Source organism: Marmota flaviventris, chromosome 15 (genome assembly GCF_047511675.1).
Source record: "Marmota flaviventris isolate mMarFla1 chromosome 15, mMarFla1.hap1, whole genome shotgun sequence".
Classification (NCBI taxonomy): domain Eukaryota; kingdom Metazoa; phylum Chordata; class Mammalia; order Rodentia; family Sciuridae; genus Marmota; species Marmota flaviventris.
This window is the reverse complement of record NC_092512.1, coordinates 7,285,379-7,311,988: the sequence shown is the minus strand read 5'-3', so window position 1 is coordinate 7,311,988 and position 26,610 is coordinate 7,285,379.

The following is a 26,610-nucleotide window of genomic DNA, read 5'->3' as shown; positions in this document are numbered from 1 at the left end:
CCAAGCCACTAGCCCTGCTCCCACCTCCACACACTTCCCCGGAGCAGTCCATGATGTAGGGAAAACTGCTCACTGAACCCCCTGATTCTGACCCCCAGGGTCTTCCCGCCAGAGAAAGTAAATGGCAAGTTAGGTTCCCACGGGGCCCTGCACCCAGGGCCAGCTGGCTAGGCTTGCCACCTGGACACTCATGTCGAGGAGGACCCCAAACTTGTTTTTAATTCTCTGCTATCACTGTCTTGATATTTTAAATAATTTTTAGCATTTTCCCCTAGGCACTGCTAGCTGTGTAGTCTGTCTTGCCCATACAGCCTAGCTCCTGGGTCTTTCTTTGATCTTACCTCCTATCACTTTCCCTCTTCTCCATATGCTCCAAAGTCTCTGAGCTCTGTATTGTTCTACACAAGCCTATACACACGAGGCTTGTACACATATCAGGGCCTTTTCCTTTGCTATTGCTTCAGCCCAAAATGGTCTTCCTGGAACTGTGTGTCTGTCTCCCCTTTTCCCATCATTCTAGACTAAGCCCAAATGCCACTACCCCAGAAAGGCCTTTTCTGACCATTCCAGCAAATTAACATCCTTCTTAATACTCAGTTATTCTCTATCTTATTTCACTCTTCTGCTTTGTTAATGGTAACTATCTGTCTTGGTCTGTTTTGTGTTGCTATAACAAAATGCCTGAGATTAGGAACATTATAGAAAAAAAAGTTTATTTAATTCATAGCTTTTGAGGTTGAAGAATCCAAGCTTGGGTAATTGCATGGGTGTGGGCCTTATAATAATATATTGTGTAATATACTGCATCATAATATGGCTGAAAACATCACGTGGCAGGAGCACATAGAAGAGAGAGGTCACATGGTGAAAGAGGAAGCAAGAGAGCAGCTGAGAGGCCTAAACTCACTTTATAACCACCCACTCCTGAGGTACCCAAACTGGTCCCTCCAGACCTCGCCCACTGAAAACAGACAGCCTTTAATCCCTTCCAGTGGTGGTGCCCAAGTGACCTTCTCAGTTCCCACTAGGGCCTGCCTCTTAAAGGTTCTTCCCCTCTCCATAGTGTCACTCTGGGGACCAAGCCCCCAGCACGTGAACAAACCATATCCAAACAATGACCTGATCTGGAATTCTTGTTCTGCTCACTTGCTCTGTTTTCCCAATAGGAAACAAGCTTCATGTTAGAAGCACTGTTTTAGACCAACACTACAGAGGCACTCGGTGAACACTGCAGGTGGGAGGAGGAAGGAGGGAAGGGGAAGGACCAGCCATAACCCAGGCCATTCTGCCCTAGGGTCCTTGCTGTGCCCCTGTGTCACTTGGCCTCTCCCTATGATGATGGACAAAACACTGTCCTTTCTCTCCTGGATGATGACCTTGCTCAGGATCTAGTCCCCTGACTATGAAAGGCAACTCAGCCACTCCTCTAGGCATGGCTCACTCCGTAGGTGATGATGTGCAGGGATGAGTGGCATTCCCCACCGAATCCTGAATCCATAGGGATCCCTGCAAAGTCACTTAGGAGACTCTCATCATGTGACATTCTCCCCGTGAGATGTGTGTTCTGATTCCTTCTGCAAACTTGGTGGCTGGGGAGGATTGCTGATCTTGTCCCAGACAATTCACTGCTATTGAGTACCTACCAGAGCACAGCCAAGGCCCGTAACATACAGGAAATGTTTGCTTTTTAAATTAATTAATGACCACCCGCTGTGTGCCAGGCGCTGTTGCATATGGGAAGCATTAATGGAACCCAGGAAGAGCTGTGAGCACTTCCAGCAGAAGTGGAAGGAAAGGTCTGATGAATTCTTGTAGACAGGTGAATGGGATCTGAGGGATTTCTAGTCTGTGCCCAGCAGAAGGACAGCGTCCTGGTGGGGACAGGTCTGTGTAAATGCAGGCTCAGGCTGCTCAAGGCCCTTCATCAGCCCCATAGCTGCAAGCCCCACGTCCTGCTAGAACAATTACAACTGTCCCCAGTGAACAAACAAGGAAGTAGACTCAAAAAAGTCAGAGAGCTTGCTTGAGTTCCTTCGGGTCTTTCCAACCATCTGTCGCCGGTCTGTGCATGCCACCTCACCTCCTAGATCTCTGTTCTGCTGAGTCAGAGGGGACGCTACAGCAGACATACATGCTAGCCAGAACAGAGAATGATTCATCTAAATTTCTGTACCTTTAATTGGCATTTAATGAGGAGAAAGAAGTCTGAACGGGGAGTTTAGAGTCCTGGTTCAAGCCCTGGCTCTGGCGCTGACTTGCAAAATGGTCTTCAACATACTAATTGCTCTCTGAGCTTGTTTTCTTAAAGGAAAAATGGATTTAATTCCATTAAAGAGTTGGCCCAATAAATAAACGAGATACTCTGGGAGCTCTGAAGAGCTACACATACATTGCTTTTATTTTATTATTATATTATTATTATTATTATATTTAGTTGTACATTACATCATTGTATACATTATGTAACACTGTGTTAATAATATATTATAATCAATATTACCATTAGTGTAGAAGCATTCTTCCAAGTGCAATATATTTAAATAGAGTATTAAATAGAGTATTGCATGAAAAAAAAACACCATATTCAGAGTTCTTCAAAGTTCAAGTCACCATCCATTAATAGGTCCTGAAAATAAATTCACATTTAAAAAAATGTAAGACGATATATCCCTGACCAAGAGCACCATGGATCATGACATAAATTTATTATTACAGGAGAGCCGTGATCAGAAAAGCTCCCCAAATACCCTATGATCAAAAGAAAAACCTAGAGATACCAGAGCCCAGGGCATCAGTTATGTGACTGAGAGGACTCATTAACTGAACAGAAATCTAAAACCCAGGAGAGCAATGGAGTGATTTGACCAAAGTCCCACTGAGCAAGGGAAGAAGCAGGACCTGAAAACTGGCCCAGGGAGACATTCAATCCTTGTGGCTAAACCAGGAAGGTGGGGCTTAAAAATGAGAGCTCCTGCCTGCTGGAAAAGTCACCCAGCATTTACCCAGTGTTTCCTGAGCAGCTACTCTGCACCTGAGGCATATCTGGCTTCAAGCAGCCACTTACATTTTAATGGAAGGAAAAACATGAACACAGGGCACTGGAGAATGAATGAATTGATTGCTGGTGAAAGGACTTAATGAAGGAGCTGAGGAAGACGGCGTGGGCACATAGGGAAATCCGAGTCAAATGGCATCTCTGAAGTTGAAACCTACAGAATGGAGCCTTCTGGGCTGTCTTGGTCCCTCCTTCATGGTCAGGCAGCATGCTCTTGATCAAGCCAGGGAGAGGGGGAAGGAGAGGGAAAACAGAGATGCTGTGTGCTCATTTACCTTTTGTTTGGGGGACAGAAAGTGCGCCACCAGAGGGAGTCTTCTAAATGCTTTCCATAGATGGAAACCCGCGACCTGGCTGAGCCTAGCTACGAGGACACTGGGAAAGCAAACACTCACGTGAGCTTATCATTTTGCTCCCAAACAAAACTGGGCTTTGATATCAAAGAAGAAAGGGACGGTGTACGTTGGACTGGTGGCTGACGCTGATGGCTGTCACATCACCCCCTACATACCTCTGTGCATCTGACCCTGCAAAGCCTTGTACTCGGCAGAAGCTTTTCATCTAATGAAAGTGAAATAAGCACTCGGCATCCCTGTTTTCCCTCCCTTGTCCCTTAAACAGGTCATGGAGCCCCCAAACATTATGGCAGCCACCCTACGATCATGAAGGAAAGACCAGGGCAAGCTCAGAGACTTGACCCTGATGTTGACAAGCAGCTGAGCCAATGCCAGCAACAGGCAACTTCTAGCTGGCTTGTTTCATGAGAGAAAGAAGGTGTGTACTTAGCTAAGCCACTGCGCCCAGCTTACTCCCACTTGCAGTCAAATAAGATCCCAAGGATCGTAGGAAGTACGACCAGCTTCCCACACTACCCAGGGGAGCAACACACTGGTCCTCTTCTGAGATATACCCTCACTGACCTGCAGACCTGAGCAGGGTGCATGCAGCCTTCTAAATCCAAAGAGGCCCCTCAGGCACTCTGCCCATCTTTTTTTTTTTTTCTCCTCCTTCAATTATTTTTTATTGTGGTAAGATACATGTAACACAATTTTTTTTTTTATCTTAACCATTTTTAAGTATACAGTTGAGCAAAACTCTACCCATGAAAATGGGATCATGTAAGCATTTATCTTATCAGAATCCAGGGGTACTGATACTACAAAGCTATAGCCCCAGCCATTTTTATTTTACTTTATTTTTTATTACTTTTATTTGTTCTACTTAGTTGAACATGACAGCAGGATGCATTTCAATTCACCATGCACAAATGGAGCACGACATTTCAATTCTCTGTACATGGTGTAGACTCGCACCATTCATGCAATGATACATGTACCTAGGTAATGATGTCCATCTCATTCCACCATCTTTCCTACGCCCATAACCCCTCTCCATCCTTCCCTTTGCCCAATCCAAAGTTCCTCCATTCTTCCCATGCCCCCCACGTGCCATCATAGATCAGCATCCAGCTAGTGGTGTGCTAACAGGCTCTAGAGTGCGGAGGGCATATCTCAACAAAGCCCAGATAAAGGGATACCTAAGCTCACCAAGGTAACAGCCACCAGAATATGCAGGGTTTAATCTCCCACCCTCTGGCAGAGTCAGGATTCAGAAAACAATACCCCAAAGTACAGTAGCTTGGTCACACTTGGGGAAGGAAGTTCAGCATATTCCTGGGATTCATTCCTGCTCTGTCACTCGGAGAATAACATGTCCGAGGTGGAGTCAGACCACCTCAGATCCCAAATCTCTGTGACTGATGCCATGAACCAGCTACCTGCTCCTGGCAGGCTGAGAGCCTGCTGCTGACCTCTGATCTTGATCACAGTGTGCCCACAGATGCTGACTGCTTCCCAGCTGTTCATCTCAACCCCATAAGTCCAGAAGCCCCCACAGACTTGGTGAACCCCATATCTCATCCTGATTTTGTCTCCCCACTTCAGCCTGACGGACCCAGCCTAGTGCCCCAGCTGCGCCTCAGGAAAGATTCTGGAATGACATTTCTGATTCTCTTTCCTCCACGCTCTAGAAGACGGCAGACCTTGTTTTTCTGAGTAGCAGCACATTTCTTGATTCATACTTTATTACACATTATTAGTCCCAGCTCTTTGTTGGCATGATTTTTCACGAATTACAGGCTCCCACTTTAAATAAATGCTGATGATGACTTCCCAAGGTGCATTATCTTACATTTATCTATATTAAATCTCATCTCATTTGCTTCCAAAAACTTGCATTCTTCTGTTCTTTTAGTTTCTCCAATACTCATTGTTATTAGGAATTTAGTGGCATCTGAAGTACAATCAACTTGTCTTTCTAAACCAGAGATGAACCTGGATGGATGCCTCTCACATGGTACAGGAGAAAAGCCCCGATTTATTGCCCTCTAAGAGGAGCATTTGGTGTCTGTCACTTATATGGAAGCACAGCAGGGGGCACGCGTGGCAAAAGGAATCAGAAAGACAGTGGGGTGTCTTTTCATGCTGGCTTCTTTCTGGCTCTTGCCCCTCTCAAGACCTTCTGAGAAACCTCATAGAGCAAACCTCATTGAGTCCCATTCATTGCTATTTGAGAGTTACTCCTGGGGGATGGGGAGATGGCATGAGAATTAACTCCCTGGCACTTAAAACTGAGTTTGAGGCTGGCAATCTCCTCCAGCCAAAAAAGTTCTCAGGCAGAGGTGAGGATGCTGGAGGAAGGAGACTGTGCACATGCAAGGTATGTTGTGAGCATAAGATAGGGCATTTGAGGAGGCGTCTGCTAGGTTCCACCCTATGTACCACTCAGGGTCACCCTTGCCATTAAGTTCACTTTGTCCAATTGACAGGATCTTCTTCAGGGAGGTTTCCTGGACATTCCCCATCTTTGTCCTTTATTCACAGTGGTCCTTTGCCTTGGATAGTACCTCTGCCCGTGCACATTGCTTTTCCAGTGGGGGAACTCAGCTTCTTCATGGAGGACATAAGCCCCTGATTGCAATACTGTTGCCACATCGTGGCTGATGAATTGCTCCTTTAAAGCTGTGAGTGATCATGGAAGCCCCAAGAAACACCTCAGTGAATCTGCTGAGTTCACACTTGACTCCTCTCTGCTCCCATGATAACTGGCAGCCCCAGCTCTTCATGTTAAATCAGTTATTTTTCCTACAAATAAAATAACTTCTTTCTTCCTCCTGCCTTCTGGTCTACCAGCATGAGGCGTCCAACATAACCAGACAGCAGCCATACTTTAGGCTTAGAAGAACGCTTTCTGTGTCACCTGGAGGAGCATCCTTATCCTGGTGACTAAGACCTTTGGTCCAGGAGGATCAAGAGTTGTAATTTTAAAGGTCAAACATTGCCCAAGAACTTGACTGGGAATGGTGACAACAGCCAACAGCTCCGGCACTCTCTGTGGCCATTCCTGTAGGTCTATGTGCATGCCTCTTTCCTGGCCTTCTTTACCTCCAACCTCCAGTCATGTTCCTTTAGGTCTTGATTCAGCCACAGAAGCCATTCTTCAAAGTATCTTTTCTCAGACTTCTACCTCCATACAGGCTAATTAATGATCAAGCCTGCTTACAGGCTGTGAGAGATGTTCCCTTGTGGATACCCCTGAGTGGGGCTGGGGAATGGCAGCAGGCAATGGCCAGAACCTCTCTCAAACTGAGCTGGCCCATCCAGGAACCAGGACCGGGATTTTCCTTCTCTACCACTGGTCATGTGGAGCCTGTGAAAATACCACAGGTGTGAGTGGAGAGGAAGCTGATGAGAAAGACATGGGTGACAAAGACCTGGGTCCCCTCTCCTTGTAATTGACCTGTGCCTTCTAGACCTGCCTGGGCTTGGTCTAGCAGGGACCATTTCATCATATGATGATTACGGTTGCACCTGCCAAGGCCATGACCTACTAGAGCTGGAAATAGCTAGATCTTGATGGGCAGCTTCATCTGCATGGTCACTAGAAATCCTGTGGCCAGACATATTAAGATCCAGTGGCATAGTAGAAACTGCTTTTTGAAGTATGTAATTCTCTCTGATAGAAGCACATCTTTGGTCCAGAAGATCAAAGCTCTAGAGATCCACTTCTAGAGAACTGCTCTGTGATTCTTGAGTGAACGTGCCAGTCTCTCTTCATAGCGTTGTTATCCTTCTGGGTGGGTCTGATGCATCAGCTCTGCCATATTACCTGGCTCCATGGAAGAGCAACTTCTAAGGTAGCTCAAATCTGTGGCAGAGCCTCTCTTTCTTTTGGCCCAAATCAAAACTAGTGGTTTACAGAGGCATCCAGTCAAATGTTAGAGCAGGTGCCTGCTGCCTTCAAAATCCAGAGAGGTCCATCAGCTACCCTGCCCAGCTTTTAATTGCAGGAAACCTAAGGTGCATTAACTGGACCTAGAGTATGGAGGACATGTCCCAACACAGCCCAGATGATGAGATACCTGATGGCACACAATTTCTACATGGTGACAGTCATCAGATTCTTCATAGATTTATCTCCTACCTTCTGGCAACTTGAGGTTCAAGAAATACCCCAAAGTATGGCACCTTGTCATGTTGAGTCCTTTGAACTGAAGGAGACCTGAAGGCCTCAAAAGCAGAATCTCTCTGACCTTCTGCCCTCCTGTCTCCTGTTCCCCTTCTCCTCCTAGGAAAGCCATAGAAGCCAGAATACTTTTCCTCTGAGGTGGATCATAGAAACCAGAATCCTCTTTTCCAAAGCAGGCCATAAAACCTAGAAAGGCCACTCTCTGACCTACTTCCCCTGATAGTAGGTTATGAGACCTTGCCACATGGAATCCTGCCCCAGACCCAGAGAGGCCAAGAAGGATCTGCATGCACAGACCTTGTGACACACCCCTCATTTATCACCATTAGCAAAGTGCCCATTAGGTCCAGTCATGTTTCTGTTTGGGTGTCCACATCCTCCATCAGACTTAGCATAAAAAAAAAGTGGTTTCTCCTAAACCTTGGAGTCTTCCTTTCTGAAGTCTCCTATGTCACAAAAATCTTTGTTAAATGGATTTGTTAGTCTTTCTTTTTCTTTCCCTTCTTGTTATGGGAGTGTTGGTCCTGACTCTAGTGACCTTTGGTTCCCTGCACAGGCACATGGACTTGGTATGGTTTCTGACATGCACATGCATACACACATGGGGATGTATATATGATTGTGTAACTTGTCAAACAAACCTTGCCAAAGGGAAGCATAAGCCACCAAGGGAATAATGAGGATTGTCCTTCTCCTCTCCAAGCACATTTCACTTCAATTTACCCAGAGTCATAGAAACATTGTTGATTCAGTGAACCAAGAACCCACTTACTGAAATCCAGAATTACACAAGACTGTTGTTAATACAAACTAATTATGTTATGTCTGTGTTAAATAAACAAACTTCAGCACAATTAATCCAGTTAGTAGAATCACCAACACCCAAACATTTGCATATTCCATTTAAGCACAAGAGTAATAAAATTCAAGGCAACAACAACAAAACAGGAATTAAGGAAGACACACAGGGATCAGGAAAAACTTCCTGAGCAATTCAGAAATCCCAGAAGCTATAAAGGAGAAAAAGAATGTCCCTAGACCACAGAAGAATCATGATGTTTTTTCAGGAGAAGAGAATATGAAGCAATGTCCAAAGACAAAGGATAGATTGAGGAAAATGTTGCAATTGTCTTGATAGCTAAAGGTTAACCTAGAAAAGGCTCTTACAAATTAATTTTAAAAAATACCAATAGCCCAAACTTTAAAAAATGGGCCAAGAATAGGAATGGTTAATTTTCAGCAAAGATTCTCCAAAAGGCCAAGAGATATAACTGTTCCCAGGTAGAAACCGATCCATTTCAATAAAAGGCCTCCTCTTCTGCACATTGGAGAGCAATTTCATGCTGAATAGAATGGAAATAAAGTGGCTAAGCCTTTTGGAATAGAGACAAGAGACTTGCAAACATGAGCTCCTTTCCTACTAGAGCTCAGTAGAGCAAAACAGAGCTCTCAAGTGAGAGTACCTGGGAGACTTCCTGGCGCCAAGAACTTGTTGGAAGGACTTAGGAAGGCCTAGGAAAGTCTAGAGCCTCATTCCCTTTTTGGTAAGCACCCACTTATTCACATGCAGACTCCATCAAGTCTGGAAAGTGGAAAAGGGCCAGAGCTATATTCAAGCCCATCACTGCCACTTACGATCTAAATGGTTTTGGCAAGTGTACGGATTGAATTATGTCCCCACAAAAGAGACACTGAAGTCGTCACTCCGATACTTCAGGGTGTCACCTTATTTGGAAATAGAGTTCTTGTTGCAGATATAATTAGTTAAATTTAAATGAGTTAAAACTGAGAAAGAGTGAGCCTTTTATCCAATCTGAGTAGTGTCCTTATAAGAAATGAAGAACACAGAGACACATAGGACGAATGGCCCTGTGATGACAGAGGCAGAGACTGGGGTGTCCCATCTACAAGCTGGGGAATGCTGAGCATCGCTGGGAAACTCTAGTGGTTGGAAAGGCAAGGATGGGCTCTCCCCTACAGGTTCAGAGCGAGCACAGCCTGATGCCTCGACTTTGGATTTCCTGTCTCGAGAGCTGTGAGTCAATAAGTTCCTGAGGTTTCAAGCCACCCAGTTTGTGCAACTTTGTGACAGCAGAACGAGGAAGCTCTCCTGGCAAGGAAATTGAATGGGGATCACTTTCCTCATCAGTAATGGACAGGAAGCCCTCCCTGCCTCCCAGGAGTGGTGCCAAGGTAGGGGCTTTGCATGGTAGCAGGTGCCCACATTGCAGCTCCTCTGGAAATCTGTGCCCCCTTCAAGGGGCCATGTGTTCCGAGGAAGAGAGAAAGCTGACTTTGTGTTTTCTCTCTCTTCACCTGTGTATAAGGTGCAATTTAAAAATAGAGACTGCTAGTGATGATTCCCAAATTGGATCTTAGAACTTGCATCAAATCCACAAATTTAAAGTAGAAAATTTTATGAGTCTTTCTTGTCCGTGGGCTCCAGGGCTTTTCTTCTTATCACAAGAGGCCAGGAAAAGCTGATGTATAGTCAAGTTTGGGAATCCCTGGAGAAAGTGGAGGCTATGTAGAAATCTGAGCAGTGCCAACAAGGGTGGTGTGGACCATATGGTTGTAAGAAGACCAGGTGTAGATTTCAAAGACCTGGGTTCAAGTTCAGCGCTTCTACTTCCTGGCTGGGTGTCGTTAGATAAGACATCTTATTCGTTTTCAAGGATTTCTGAAATGAATTACTACAAACTTGGTTCTTAAAGAAGCACACATTTGTGTTCTTATGTTGTAGAGGTTGGAAGTCGGATATCAGTTTTCCTGGGATTAAGTCAAGTGGTAGAAGGGCATGCTCCTCTGGAGGCTGAGGAAGGGTCAGTTCCTTGTTTATTCCAGCCTGTAGAGCCACATGCCACATATTCCTTGGCTCTTGACCCCTCCCTCGATCTTCAGTGGCAGCGGAGCATCTTGCTTTGCTCTCACATTAGGTGCTGCTTCTGTGGTCAAGTCTCCCGATTCCCTCTAAGGACTCTCATTTAAGGGTCCCACCCCAATAATCCAGGATAATTTTTCCATCTTGAAACCCTTAACTTCACCATGTATGCAATGCCCCATTTGCCACGGAAGGTAGCATTCAGTGACTCTGGGGACTATACCTGGATGTCTTTGGGACCTGTTTTAGTCAGCTTTTTCACCACTGTTACCAAAAGATGTGACAAGGACAATTTTAGAGGAGTTAAAGTTCATCTGGGGCTCATGGTTTCACAGGTTTCAGTCCACAGGTGGCCAGTTCCACTGCTCTGGACCTAAAGTGAGACAGAATATCATGGCACAAAGGTGTGGAGGAGGAGAGAAGCTCAGGACATGGTTATCCAGAAACAGAGAGAGTGCTGCTCACCAGGAACAAAATGTGTACCCCAAAGATAGGCCCCAGTGGTCCACCTCCTCCGGTCACAACCCATCTGCCTTCAGTTACCACCCAGTTAATCCATATCAGGGGATTAATGCACTGATTAGGTTTAGGCTCTCATAACCCAGTCATTTCAACTCTAAATTTTCTTTCATTGTATTACACATAAGCTTTTTGGGGATACCTCAGATCTAAACCATAGCAGAGCCTATTACAGCATTGACTTCTCTGAGCCTCAGTGTCCTTAGAACAGGGATGATGATGCTTACCTGATAGGACTGCTGATGTGATCACATTAAACCTTGTCTTTGAAAGCATCTGGCCCAGGGTCTAGAAAGCAGAATCTGAGCAGTGAAGACTGGATGGACTGGGGGCATCTTCCTCCATAGCCCATAGGTCAGCTGTGGGGACACAGCTCCGTGGTGAATCCTCTGCAATGCCGCTCCTTCACTAGCATGCAGCTCTACCTGCTCCAGCCAGCGAGTGATGCTCTGGAGTGCAGAATAGCATCCAATTTCCAGCACACACCCAGTGGATCCGCTTTCCTGGAGTTGGATGTGGAATGGATCTTGCTGTTTCATATCACCAGATAGAAACTGAGAAATGGCTAGTTTCTTGTTGCTCTTTCGACCCTTAGGGAGAAATTGGGCATTTTTTGTTTTTACTCAAAACCATATCTATCTATCTATATATATAGTTGTAGGTGGACACAATCCCTTTATTTTATTTTATGTGGTGCTGAGGATCGAACCCAGTGCCTTATTTATGGTAGGCAAGTGCTCTGCAACTGAGCCACAGCCACGGCCTCAAAACCTTTCAATACAATCTGCTGTATAGATACCCATGGCTTCAAATAACTATTTGAACTATCTGTCTCTCTCTCCCTGCAATAAATTTTTATTCCCTCAGGTAAACACACTTTTCATACTGTGTTCCTAGATATAGATACAGATATAGATATAGATATAGATATATACCTGCTTTAATTAGATCTCTCGCTTTGAGATTTTTGTCGGTACTTAAAACCTTGATTATTTTTTATTATTTTATTTTTCTTGCTTTCAGCTGGGATTGTAGAACACACTATTCATCTGTTAAGGTTGACAAGTCAATTGTGAGAATCTTTTCACCAAGTCTCTACCAAACTATAATGTGTGAAAATTTTCAAAGAGAATTTCTCCAAACTTGAATCAGCTGGGTGGTCAGTGACCATGAGAAGATGTTTTGCAGGCTGCAAAGGGCTACAGAAGTGAAAGCACTAACTTATATTTTAGATCACTAGAGAAACAGGATTAAGTGAAAGTTAGGTGAGAGGTTTCAGGTTTGTTTGATTCACTATTGACTTTAGTTTAGAAGACATAAACTAAGCAGGGTAAGATCAATCAGGAAACAATAGACTCCTGGTGACGAGATCCTAATCCTTGAGAGAGGAGAAATCCAAAATCAAATGGGGAACAAAGTGCAGTTAATTAATAGAAGCAGGTTCTTAACTCAGGCTGTCAATATGGCTTATCTAAAAACCAGGACCAGATACGCCTCTGAACTAGGATGTGTGCATTTCTGTGAAACACACTCAAAAGCACCCTTATCATTTATTTATATAGCCAACAAGTAGCACAGAAATTAATTTTACTCTAAGCTGCAAAGACTGTCTGGTATTACCTTGGAATCATAAAATAAAATCTGAACTGGCCCATAAAGATCTTAAAGGGCAGGTGTGTGTGCACTCTCTAGGCCATTTACACAACACTGCTGGCCTGCCTGGTCTACACAGACCCTCCGAATCCTCCTCTATACCTTCTCCATGTGCTTGGAGTTTAGAATCGGCCAGTGTCACACACCACTGGGCAGGGCCAGTCTATGTCTGCACCTATAGCCAAAGTCATAGCTATTTCTACATCACATATACCTTTTCTCTCCTCCTTTCCCTCTTTCTATCTCTCAGCTCTCATCTATCCATCTATCTAGATACAGGTCTAGATATGGCAATGAATAAATAGGTAGGTAGACAGTCAAATATATGTACATATAAACACACACACGCACACATACACACACACACACACACACACACTTTTTTTTTTACAGGAGCAAACAGACCCATAAAGCCATAGGACTTAATTGAGCATTTTCTTTTCTCCTATAAAATCTATTTGAACAAAAAAGATAAAAAAATAAAATGAACAAGATATAGATTTATTTAACTATGGTATATAGTTAGGCTAATTAACACAATTCTGTGGGGGAAGAGTTCACTCTCCATCCTGCCTTGATCTTGCTCACACACAAGTTCACACGTACTTCATCTACTTCTATCTAATCAGGGTGCACGTTCGGTTTCCCCTTCTGCCTTCTCTGCCCACCACGGGCATGCAACCGTGTGCTTCCTCTAGAGAATTCCCATTTTCAGCAGCTGTGTGCTAGTTCCTTACCTTGCTGAGCCAGAAGTTGCTCCATGATTGGCCTTTCCCAAGTCTGCAGTTCAGTGGCACAGTCTGTGAAGAACTTTCTACAGTGGCTTGCATGTTAGTCTGCGCAGGCTGTCCTGGCAAAGTGCCATAGACTGGGTGACTCAGGCAAACATGTCCATTCTCACAGTCCTGGAGGTCAGAGGCCCCAGAGCAAGGCTTAGCACGGCACTGGTGTCCGCTGAAGCTTCTCTCCTGGGCTTGCCACTGGCTGTCATTCCCTGTATCTCCACCTGTTCCCCTCTGTGCCCATCTGTGTCAGGATTTCCTCTTCTTATTAAGCACCCAGCCATATAGACGAGGGCCATCCAGATGACCTCTCTTTAGCTTAGTCACCTTCTTGAAGACTGTCTCCAAAGAAGGTCACATTCTTGGTGGGGTCCCATCACCACTTCTTTCTCATTTAGGTCTGTCTTTGAGTTTCTACCTATAGCAGACCTTAGATGGTCCCTGGCTGTTCCTCCCTGGCTCTCTGCCTGTTGGTGCCTCTGCAATGTGACATGGAAGTACATATATCTAAAGGGTCACCCTTGCCCAGAGAGCTGTAGGAGACAGGAGGTGATGACAGATAATTCCTCTTCCTTTCCCACCTCACTAAACTGTGTTCTGACTCCGTGTCTGTGGACATCCCACACAACCACGACCAGCTGCATTTTCTTAGGAAACTCTAACTTTCTCAGTAATTTGTCACCTAATATTTTCCTTTCTTTTCCCTCCCTCTCTGCCTCTCCCTTGCCATATGAACCACATGTTTCTGATGCTTTGACACCTGGAGCACTTGTGACCCAAGAGAAACTACCTTTCCCAGGAGACGTAGATTCACAAGTGACTCACTTGTGAATGTGCCTCTCATGGACAAACCAACGGGTCCTCACCGCCTCTTCTGTTTTAGTCAGCCTTTCCACTGCTGTGACTAAAACACCCGACCAGAGCCATGGTGAAGGAGGAAGAGCTTACTGGGGGCTTATGGTTTCAGAAGTCTCAATTCATAGACAGCTGACTCCACTCTTCAGGGCTTGAGGTGAGGCAGAGAGGAAGAGTGTGGTGGAGGGAGGCTGTTCATGTGATGATCAGGAAGGAGAGAGAGAGAGAGAGAGAGAGAGAGAGAGTCCCCACCTGCCAGACACAAAATATACACCCCAAAGGCACACTCTCAATGATCCACCTGCTCCAGCCATACCCTTCCTGCCTTCAGTTACCACTCAGTTAATCCTGTCAGGGAATTAATTCACTGATGGGGTAAGACTCTCATAACCTAATAATTTCTCCTCTAAACCTCCTTGCATTGTCTCAGACATGAGCTTTTGGGGGACACCTCACATCCAAACCATAACACCTTTCATGAGCTCTTAACACTCAGGACTGCTATTTCTTTGCCCTGACTACCCTAGGGCCAGATGTCCTACAAGTGGGGATAGTCTCTCCTCCAGAGGCTACTGAAGTTACACCTGCTAGCTAATCCTAAACCTGTTTATCCTGCCCAGCCTATTGTTTCCTGTAAGAATCTCAATAAAGCCTTTTGCTCCCAATTCCCTTTCCTCTCTCTGCCTCTCCACTAACCCTGGAACTTCCCTGCTGATCCCACATGGCAAGGCACTTCCCTTTCTTTTGAGACCTGTCAACAGCCGCCATCTTGTTTCCTGATCTGTTGACCTCACCGCACTGAAATGCTAATGAAGCCTGTATTTTAGAACACCTTACGCTTGCCATCCTGGTATCTTAGACTCCAAAAGAAGGAAGACCCATAGAGTAGAAGAATGGTAACAGGGGAGGGAGGAAAGGAAAGAAAGAGGAAGTACTGGGGACTGAAGTGGATAGATTCTGTTCCATGCATGTATAATTATGTCAAAATGAACCCCACTGTTACGTATAACTATAATGCACTAATAACAAAAGACACAATTAAAATGAAATTCCAATTGCCATCCAAAATGTGACTATTATATCATACAATTCAAATTTAATAATTAATAAAATAAATTATAAGCATGTAATACTATATTACACAAAATATATAATATTATAATTCATAATATTATAGATTGAATCACATTATTGGAAAAAAGCATTAGCACATGTGCTATGCTTCAGGCTATTTTTCTGGGAAGACTGGACTAAGCATTATATAAAGTAAAAAAAAAAAAAAAAAGACATAGCTTCCCTGCCAGCCTACTGAGTGCCAAGAAATAAACTCAAGCCATCTTTTTGAAGTAATTTGTAAGTCAAGAAAAACAGTCTTACAGATGCAGTTTTGGTAGCTTTCCTCGAAGATCAAGCAGTGTAGACTCAGGCTTCTTTCTCTCCCTGCCAACATTTGTGCCATTGTTTATTTAATAGATGTTCACTGGTAAATTAGAAGTTGTTTTATTTAATGTTACCCTAATTGCTAATGAAGCTACACATTTTAAATTAAGAGTTTGGTTGTTGTTTTACGTCAAAGGAATACATTGAGCAAAATCTCCTGCCTCAACCTCAGTTCTGGGGAGGCAGCAGACTTTCAGGGACTCACTTGGCTGTTGCAGCAGAGCCAGGGTTAAAAAAATGACCTCCCAGAGACAGGGACCTAAACCCCTGATCTCCCTGAAGTGGGAATAAGGCACTCTGAGATCCTCTGACCTGGCTCCTATACCCAGGCACTAGGCCCATGAATGAGGCAAAACTGAGGCGGTCTTACTAGGTGCTCCTCCTGAGCCCCAGCTCAGGTTGGGGTCTCTTTTAACCTTGTGCATATCTGGGACAGTAACCTGGGGACTTATCAGCTCCCCAAATAATGCTTATTGGTAAAGCACTCTGAGATTCTTCCAAGAAACCTAGATTCATGGGACAAGGTGTTATTATTTAGTAGATGGGAAACAAATATCCACCTAATAACCATAATTATACTGTCAAAACCGCTTAAAATATCCACCCTGCTAGGACTGCAGGGATGTCAGGGAGTTTTGTGACTAGTAAATTGGAACATTATCATGAAATTAAAAAAGAAAAGTTATATTACCAAGTAATTCATCAGAATGATTTGATATTTCAAGGATAACCACCAAGCAATTTCAGGAACATGTAATTATTTTTTTCACTCGCTATTTTATGATGCATTACTCGGTACTGTGTGGTTGACTGTGCCTTGCAAAGAGGAATAATGATGAATAATAAGCCATTAACAGATCAACGTCTGTGCGGGAATACAACCTGGATTTTCTTGATCTTTTCTTGATTTCTGAGTTGAAAAACTCAGGCAGTGATAGGCATTCTGCAACATCTTGGAGCACAGGCCCTGGAACATTCTAGGCACATGCCGGGGGCTCAGTGAATGCTGACATGCTGGTGGTTTCTTCGTCACTTAATGTTCTCTCTGGTCTCTGTGCCTTTGCACATGCTGCTTCTGTAGCTGAAATATCATTTTTCTCTCTGGCAAACCACTGGCTTACCACCAAACTGGTCCAATGATAATTTCCTCTGCCAAGCCCTGTCTGACTTCCATGGGTAGGTGTTTATTTTCTTTTGGTACATCACTGTTGCATATGCACACCTCCATCTCAGACCTACTACACTGAATAAAATTATTTCCGTATTGTTCCTTTGTATAGCAAGTGCCTTGGGGACAGAGATTATCTGCCTACTTGCCTTCTGGCCTGACACCCATTAACACAGATCCACGAAGCCCTATATGGCCCGGTGCTAGCCACTGAGGACAGTAGAAAACAAGCCAGCTGTGGCTCCTGCCCTCATGGAACTTGTGGTGTCAAGGACTTTCACTTGGTTTCATAGTCTGAGTGCCCAACACAAAACCTTCCTAACAAATGTTTGAGGAATGTCAGAAAGAAAAAAGGGAAGGTCCAGGTGGTGAGAAAAAGGGGAAAACCTGAAAGGATTTTCAGAGTCACGTCAGTCAGTCTGAAACCTGACTTCACATGCTGAGGCAGTACCGTCACATAGAACAACATCTGGCCTCCAACTTCCAGACGGAAGAAGGAGGGGCAATGGCTGGGAGTTATGGGAAAACAGGAAGTCCCTGTCACTTATCAGGGGACATAGAAAGAGGAAGCTATGCAGTGTGTAGTCAGGAATGCTGTGAATAACAGAAGACTGGTTAGCCAATGCCTAGGCTAGCAAGTTCTGGAAGAAAGGAAAATATACAGGAGGGAAAAGAACAGGTGTTTTACCTAAGATGAGCCACTCGTGAAACTGCCCAGGGGTAACTGGAATGATGCCCCACTAGGATAAGCACAAGTGATCTCTGCTCACTGACCCAGGCTGGTCACCAAAGTCACTTGGATCCTTTGTTATAGATACTCCTGCACTCACAGAGCTATCTGAGGGAGGTAGGTGTCTTCTGGCGAGGCTGTGCCACTGCACAGGACCATTTTAGATGATGGGATGAAATAAATGGATCCCCACCTTGGTCATTCGGCCACATTGAATGGATGAAAGGGCAGATGGATGGGTGCAGAGAGACCTTGACATTGAGTTGTAGCTTTGAAGACATTTGTCAACCACCTCTGAGAAGCTCACACTAACACCCCAGGCCCAAACGATCCCCTTAATTGCGTTCCCTTAACCTCATTTAATGATGACCAATAATGTAGTTTTTCCATACCTTTTATTGGGGCATTCATAATGTTTTGTACATAATGGTGGGATTGGTTGCTACATATTCGTATATGCATACAATATAAACTATAATTTGGCCAATATCACTCCCCCTGTATTTCCCAATTTCCCCTCATCCTCCCACCTTCTGGTCCCATTCCTCCTGATCGCCTTTTGATTTTCATGTGATCTTCCCTCAACCTCACTTTTCCTTTCCATTTTTTCTCCATAGCTTCCACATATGAGAGAAAACATATGATCCTTGACTTTCTGAGTTTGGCTTATTTTGCTTAACATAATGCTCTCAAGTTCCACTGATTTTCCTGAAAATGACATAATTTCATTTTTATGACCAAAAAATACTCTATTGTGTATATACATCACATTTTCTGTATTCCTTCATCTGTTGTTGGAAGCCTAGAGTGGTCCCATTGTTTGGCTATTGAGAACTGTGCTGCTATAAACACAGGAATGCATGTGTCATTGTAGTATGATGACTTTAATTCTTTAGGATAAATACTGAGGAGTGGTATAGCTGGGTCATATGATGGGTCCATATCTAGTCTTTGAGGGAGCCTCCATACCAATTTTCCTAGTCATTGTACTAATTTACAATGCCACCAACAGTGCGAAAGTGTTTCTTTCTCTCCAAATCCTCTCAGGCATTTATCACTGTTTTTATTCTTGATATCTGCCAGTATAATAGGAATAAGATAAAATTTGTATAGTTTTTGATTTGTTTTTCTCTAATGGGTAACAATGTTGGACATTTGTTCATATATTTGTTGGCCACTTGTAGCTCTTCTTTTGAGAATTATGTCTTTAGTTCATTTGCCCATTTATTAATTGAGCTTTTGTTTTTGGTGTTAAGATTTTTGAGTTCTGTGTGTATTCTGGGTATTAGTCCTTGTCAAAAGAGTAGGTTGAAAAGGTTTGCTCCCATTCTGTAGGTTCTTTCTTCATGTTCTTTATTATTTACTTTGATGTACAGGAGATTTTTAATTTGATGCCATCCTGTTTTTTTAACTCTTGGCATATTTTCCTGCACCTTGGGGGGCCTAATGAGAAAGTCATTGCGTCTGCCTATGTGCTGGAGTAATAATCCTATTTTCTTCTAGGAGTTGCATAGTTTCTGATCTAATTCCTAGGTATTTGATCCATTTTGAGTTGACTTTTGTGTAGGGTGAGAGATAACACTCTAGTCAAATTCTTTTACTTATGGACAACCAGTTTTCCCGGTACAGTTTTTTAAAAGGCTGTCTTTTATCCAGTGTTTTTGACATTTTTGTCAAGGATCAGATGACTGCAGAGGTGTGGGTTTTTTTCTGTCTTTTATTCTGTAACATTGGTCTATGGATCTGTTTTATGTCAGAACCATACAGTTTTTAATACTACAGCTCTGTAGTATAATTTGAAGTCATATATTATGATGCTCTCAGCATTGATTTTTTGGCTTAGAATTATTTTGGCTATTCTGGATCTTTTATTCTTCCAAATGAAACTTAGGACTGTTTTTTTTCTGATTCTGTGAAGAATATTGTTGGTAGTTTGATGGGGATTTCAGGAACCTGCATATTGCTTTTGGTAGTATGGCAATTTGAACAATTTTAATTCTGCCTAACCACAACCACGGGAGAACTTTCCATCTTCCTGTGTTTTCTTCAATATTTTTCTTCAATGTTCTACAGTTTCATTATAGAGGTCTTTTGCTGCCTTAGATTTATTTTTAAGATTTTATTTGTTTGGTTGGGTTTTGTTTGTTTCTTAAACTTTGCGACTGGGATTGATTTCCTGAAGTCTTTCTCAACAGATTCATTATTGGTGTAGGAAAACCATTGATTTTTGTGTGTTGATTCTGTAACCTTCTAATTTGCTAAATTTGTTTATTAGTTCTAATAGACTTCTGGTGGAAGTTTTTGGATCTTCTAAGTATAAAGTCATATCATCTGCAAACAGTAATAATTTGACATTTTTCCTTTCCTGTTTTTATTCATTTTGTTCCTTTTCTTTGCCTAATTGCTTTGGCTAGAATATCTAGTACTATATTGAACAGGAGTAGTGACAGTGGGCACCCTTGTCTTGTTCCAGATTTCAAAAGAAATGCATTCAGTTTTTTTCTCATTCACTCTGATGTTAATTTGGGGTTTATCATATATTGTTTTGTGGCTCCATTCACATGGTATATCAAGTTCCATTCTTTAACTTTTGGTCTATGTCTGATTTTGCCCAGGGGGTGAGCCTCTTTCAAACAACATACATTTGGGTCTTATTTTTTAATCTATTCTTCCAGTCTATGTCTTTTAATTAGAGAGTTGAGATCATCTATAGTCAATGTTATTATAGAGAGATGCTTATTAATTCCTGTCATTTTATTTATTTCTAATGTTTGATTTGGTCCGGTTTCTCATTTGCTTAGTTACTCTTCAAATGAGATTTGTTTATTTGTGAGCTCTGGGGTTTGTTTTTTATTTATTCAACGTGAAGTATTTCTTCAAGTGCTTTCTGAAGTGATGGATTAATAGTCATAAATTCTTTTAGTTTCTGCTTATCTTGTAATATTTTATTTCTGCTATGATTCTGGAGAATAGTCTTGCTGGATTTAGCAATATTGGTTGACAGTCATTTTCTTTCAGGATTTGAAATACATCATTCCAAACACTCCTGGATTTTAGAGTTTGTGCTTAAAAATCAAAAGTAATTCCAATTGGCTTGCCTTAAATATGACTTCACATTTCTGTCTTAAGACTTTTAAAATTCTCTACTTGTCCTGTAATGTTAGGCATTTTACTTAAAATGTGGCATGGAGAAGTTATTTTTTTTAACCCTGTCTATTTGGGGTTCTGAATGTCTCCTTATCTGGATTTCCATTTCTCAAGGTTTGGAAATTTTTCTGGTTTTATTTCTCTTTAGAGTTATCCATTCCATTAGCCTATATTTAACAACCTTGTTCAATTCCAGTGATTCTTAAATATGGTCTCTTAATGTTACCCAAGAGTTTTTGTAAATTCTGGTCATTGTTAGTTATTTTCTTTAATGCCATCTAAATGTTCAAGGCTAGCCACTTTGTCTTGCAGCTCTAAGGTTCTGTCTTTGGCACGATCTACTCTACTAAAGAGTTTTTCAACTAAATATTTTATTTGATTTTTCTTGTGTCTTTAATTTCCAAAATTTCTGTTTGGTTCCCTTTCAATAGAACCAAAAAGATAGCTCCTTATTGAATTTCTCATCCATGTCCTATACTATCTTCCTTAATTCTTTCACTTTTTTTCTGTATTCTCTTGGAATAAGATTAATTCTTTATAATCATGCTTTTAAATTATTTACCTGATATTCCATCCACTTTACAATGTTTGGAGTCAGTCAGTGAATTATGAACTTCAGGAGGTGTCACGTTACCTTTTATTTCTTATATTCCTGTTTTCTTTTATACATCCATTATGATGGCTTTCTCTTCCACTCTTCCGTGTGAACCTTTTTGGGGCAGAGCTTTCTCTTGTCAGTGTGTCCAAGAGTGATATCAATGGAGAATCTTCATATGGGTGGTATCCACAGAGTGGATGTCCATGAGAGGGAACGAGGGCCCACCCCTGCCCATTCCCACTTGGAGCCTGGTTGTTGGTTTGGAGTTTTTGTCTCTTCTATTCTTTGTATTAAAATATAGCTGAAGTTTGAATGTGATTATGTGTCGAGCAAGGTACGCTCTCTTTTGCCTGGGTTTAGTGCAGCAAAAGGGTCTTTACCCTGAATTTTTAGTTTCCCTGTAGTCCCCAGAAACTCACAGAAAAAGGAGAAACAAACAACAGCAACAATTGAAACAAACAATATAGAGCATTAGAATAAATACCTGGTGCTACTAGGACATCTAAAAAACTACCACCAACACAGGAATGGTGGGGTCAGCAATTGTCCAAAGCAAAAGCAATAAACAACTGTGAACTAGATCTGGCACTAAAGGAAATAGCAGGTGTCAACAACAGCACTGATAATTGTAACAACATGCATGGTGGGGGGGGCAGAAGTTAGACAAAATCATCCCAAATGATGGCAAAAATACAGTTCATTAAGTGAAGAACTGTGATAGTAATGTAGAAGAAAGTTTATAATGTTCAAAAATAGGAGCAAAAAGAACGCAGAAGAAATGTAATAAGTGACTGTTATTACTTGAAGGAGGAGAAAAATAGGAAAAAAAAACTAAAGAGAGAGAGAGAAAGAAAGAACAAGAGAATTTGACTGTTAGTGGGAGATGCAAGGAAAAAAAGAGAAACAAGAAAAATAAATTAAAAAAATAAACAAACCAAAAACTCTAACCCTCAAAATACAAGGAAAAATAGCTATCATAAAAAATGCTTAAAATGTGAAAAAAATATAAATGTGTATATATCCACCAACTAATCAATGTAGGAAGGACACCAAAATAACCAAATAAATAAATTAGAGAAGATTCTTAATGAAAAATGGAAGAATTTTCCCCAATGGAGTGGTGGAAACAGTCAATGAGTGTGGTCACTGCCTATGCCCAACTGCTCTTCTTTCCATTTTTTCTTGGATTATGTCAGAGAGAGAGAGAGAGAGAGAGAGAGAGAGAGAGAGAGAGAGAGAGAGAGAGTAAGGACTGGGGATTCTTAAACCATTCCAATATTTTTGTGTTGCTCACCAAACCACCAGCTGGAGTAGCCTAAAACCGAAGCTGGTTGAAATACCTCTCAGCTTTCCTTCTCAACATTATAAGTTAGGATGAGAGAGGAAGCACTGTGGATAGGGGTTTTGTCTGCACAGATCAGTCAACATGCTCCCAGGGAGGAACTGTTGCAGAGTTCTATGAGGGGAGTTCCAGATGCTGGGGTCTATCTCTAATCAAGTCTATGGGCTTTGGTGGGTGGAATCTGCTCTTAAGCAATTACATCAACACCTCCCTAGGGCCGGGCAGATGCTCATCTCTGTTGCATCTCTGGATCTCAGGATTCTCTCAAGAATTCTATTCAAGGGCTGGGGGAGCCAACCCTCCACACCGTCTGCTGCCTATGAATATGGCTTTCCAGTGTTTAAGTCAGCTTTTTTACTACTGTTAACAAAAAACCTGATAAGATAAATTTTAAAGGAGGAAAAGTTTATTTGGGGGTGGGGTGGGGGGCTCATAGTTTCAGAGGTCTCAGTTCATAGAAGGCTGACTCCATTCCTTGGGGCTTGAGGTGAGGCAGGACACCATGGTGGAAGTGTGTGGTAGAGGAAAGTGGCTTAAGGCATGGTATCAAGAAGCAGAAAGAGGGAGAGAGACACTCCACTTGACAGATACAATATATATTCCCCAAAGGCACGCCCCCCAATGACCTGCCTCCCCCAGCCGCACCTTACCTGCCTTCAGTTACCACTCAGTTAATTCCTATCAGGGATTAATTCACTGATGGAGTTTAGGCTCTCATAATCCAATCATTTCACCTCTAAGTCTTCCTGCACTGTCTCACATATGAGCTTTTGGGAGACACCTAATACCTAAACCATAATACCAAGGCTTAGTCCCTGATTGTATTCACGCCTGCCTGTTCAGTTTCCCAAGCCTGTTCAGCTGGTCATATGAGCTACCAGACTCAAACGGAAGGTGAGTTGCACTCCCTTTGTTTTTCTGACTTGAATCCCTCTGGGTATGATCTTCTCTAAGCCTGTTTCACTCGTGTTCTGTTAGGTACACCGTAAGTAAGGCACAGGGTAGGTGCTTCCTGAGACAGTACGGCAACATTCTCTACCATCTCCTGGGCTCCTGCAGCAGTAAGCTTCGGCATGGCCTCCTCCAGGTGGCTCCAGTCTCAGCTCTTGTCCTGCCAGTGGAGGAACACAGAGCACTTTTCAAACACCCATTCACTGTGCAGCTTCAGGATCAGCTAGGTAGGCAGAAAGACTAGGTTGCCTGAGATACAATCAAGACACAGCATTTTATGAATGAAAGAGTGCATGGAGACTCAATTTGAACAAAGCCAAGGGATACCAAGCCCAGATGGCTGGAGTAGGGTGTAATCCAGATGATGGACCACTCTAAATCCAGGCTGGACACACAGTAAGTCTCCAGAGACTGAATGTCTAGTAACAGGACCGAGGTCTTTGAAGATCTGTTCTCAACTCTAGAGGTCTCTTCCTTCCCAAGTATTCCCCTGAATTTGGGATCCTAAGGGATTAGGTATTATTTCATTATGACCTTGAAAGTGTGCAATGATAAGAGTCATAGTCATCTGTGACATTTCATTTATTCCCCTCTGCAACCTTATGTAAAAAACATTTTAACCTTAATTTTTCACATTAGAAAGCCAAATATAAGAATATTTAAATGACTTGGCCAAGGACACACAGCTTGGGGTTGATGGAAAATAGCATTCTCAGATTGTGGGCTAAATATAACAATATAGATAAATTGAACTGGGACAAATATAAGATCTTCATTTGGAATTCTGAATATGATTGTGAAGCCTAGGAGAGGTATGACTTAGCAGATATACGCAGGGAAAGCAACTCTCTGATTTAATTTACTCCCCATTCAGGAAGCAGGGAAGACAGCTTTGCTGGTAAGGCATCTGTGTGCACTTGATAGATTTTCTCTCTGATGTCCAGGACTATGACATGGCCAACTACTGCGAGATCTCAGGTGTCTCGAAACAGCAACAGCTGGCTATGGGCAAGGTTGTCTATGAGCAAGTTTGGGAGCTTGATGCTCCAGAGCTAACCCTCCAAGTCACTGCCCTGGGTCCAGGCTATGGGAGCTTCAGCAGGCCCACCATCACCCTGCTTTCCCCTGGATCTCCATGTCCACTTGTCCTGTCACAAACACCCTAACCTAGTTGAGTTAGAGCAGTGATGCTCTTTCACATTTCACCAGTCTCAACCTCAGCATGAATGCCATGGAGCTCTATCATGAGCTGACCAGTGTCCTCTCAACTCACATGCTGAAGGCCTAACCCCCAGTAACTCAGAATGTTGACGTATTTGAAGTCTTTAAAGAGGAAATTAAGGTTAAATGAGGTGTCATGGAATGAGCCCTAATCAATATAACCGATATCCTCATACAAAGAGTAAATTTGGACACAGAGGACAGACACTCTCTGGAAAGCCCATGAAGGGAGAAGATGGTCATCTCCAAGCCCAAGAGAGATGCCTCAGAAGAAATTGAATCAGCAAATACACTAATGTTAGAATTCTAGCCTCCAGAACTGTGAGAAAATAAGTCTCCCTTGTGTAAGCCTCCCAGCTTTGGCATTTTGTTATAGCAGCCTAAGAAACTAATGCAAGCTGCAGTACTGTGCAAAATGCTTAGTCGTCTGGCCAAAGGACCTCTCCTATTACCACCTTCACTGGAAATCCTCAGTTCTAGGTTTTTATTAATGACTTCATTGGAAAACACTACCACTTCCTGCCAAGGGCTGTACCAGGAATCAGATGGGACCAATTCCTGGAAGACATAGGGCTTACAGAAATGGAAGGAGGGATCTTTGATTTGCTCATATTCTACTGGGTTCATAACTCCTTCTTACACTCTTGAATTTATATTGATGCGTTTGTTCATCTTCCCCAGTAGCTCATGAGCATTTCAATGCAGGTGTCCTTGTAGCCATTGAGTGTGCTGTGCTTCTCTCTCTCTCTCTCTCTCTCTCTCTCTCTCTCTCTCTCTCTCTCTCTCTCTCTCTCTCTCTCCCGAGTTCCTAGTTCAATTCAATGAACTTTGGATGAATGGATGAATGTCCTGAATGTCCACTAACCAAATTCTTGGGATCAATTCATTTTTCCATGATCATCTTCCTTGTGGAGAAAGAAAACAAAGGCAGGACTTACAAATTCACTTGTAACTTGGGCTACTGAATGGGAAATGAACCTTCTTATTACAACTTCATGGGTGGGTATCTATTTGTCTGTGACTATGATTTATTCACTGTGCACTAGACCCTGAGAATGGATGAGCTCTGTAAACGTGCAGGATAGAGTTCCTGGTAAGTTTAAGAATGGAGCTGGCCTGAGATCAGCCTTTGGTGTGTGGCAGAGGACCTCTGCTCAGTTCCTCTCTCCCCACCAGGATGCACCAAGCTGGACTCAATCTTTTCAATTTATTTGGTTTCCACAATTATCACCACGTTTGTTGGCTGGACCCTGAAGGTAAGTGCTTCCTGCGGTGCTGTTCAGAGAGCTCCCTGTGGTCTCGCACCGTGCTTTCCAAAAGAATGCCTAGGGGGAAAAAAGTGTTTTGCACCATTGTTTCCATTTTATTTTAGAAACAATTCATAATTTATCTTGCAATTTTCAACAATGTTGAAAGAAGGCATGTTATTTTAATGTCTGTGAATATAAAAGAGGTTTTTTTTTTTTTTTTTACAGTTCTGTTGGATAAAGTCCACATTCCTCAGGATATCTCATAAGCATGACCTGGGTGTTGCCTTTCCATCTCTCAGCCTCATCTGCCCATTTCTGGAGGAGTCCCAAAGCTCTGGACACATGTGTCCCTGATCATTTCATGTGGTCTCCTCTGCCCAGAACTCCCTTCCTACTCTCTGATGTGGACAATCATGTTTGGTTTTCAAGACATAAACCTCACTATCTGAGAGAAGCTGCCTTAGTTTTCTTGCAAGCACCTCAATTGTGCC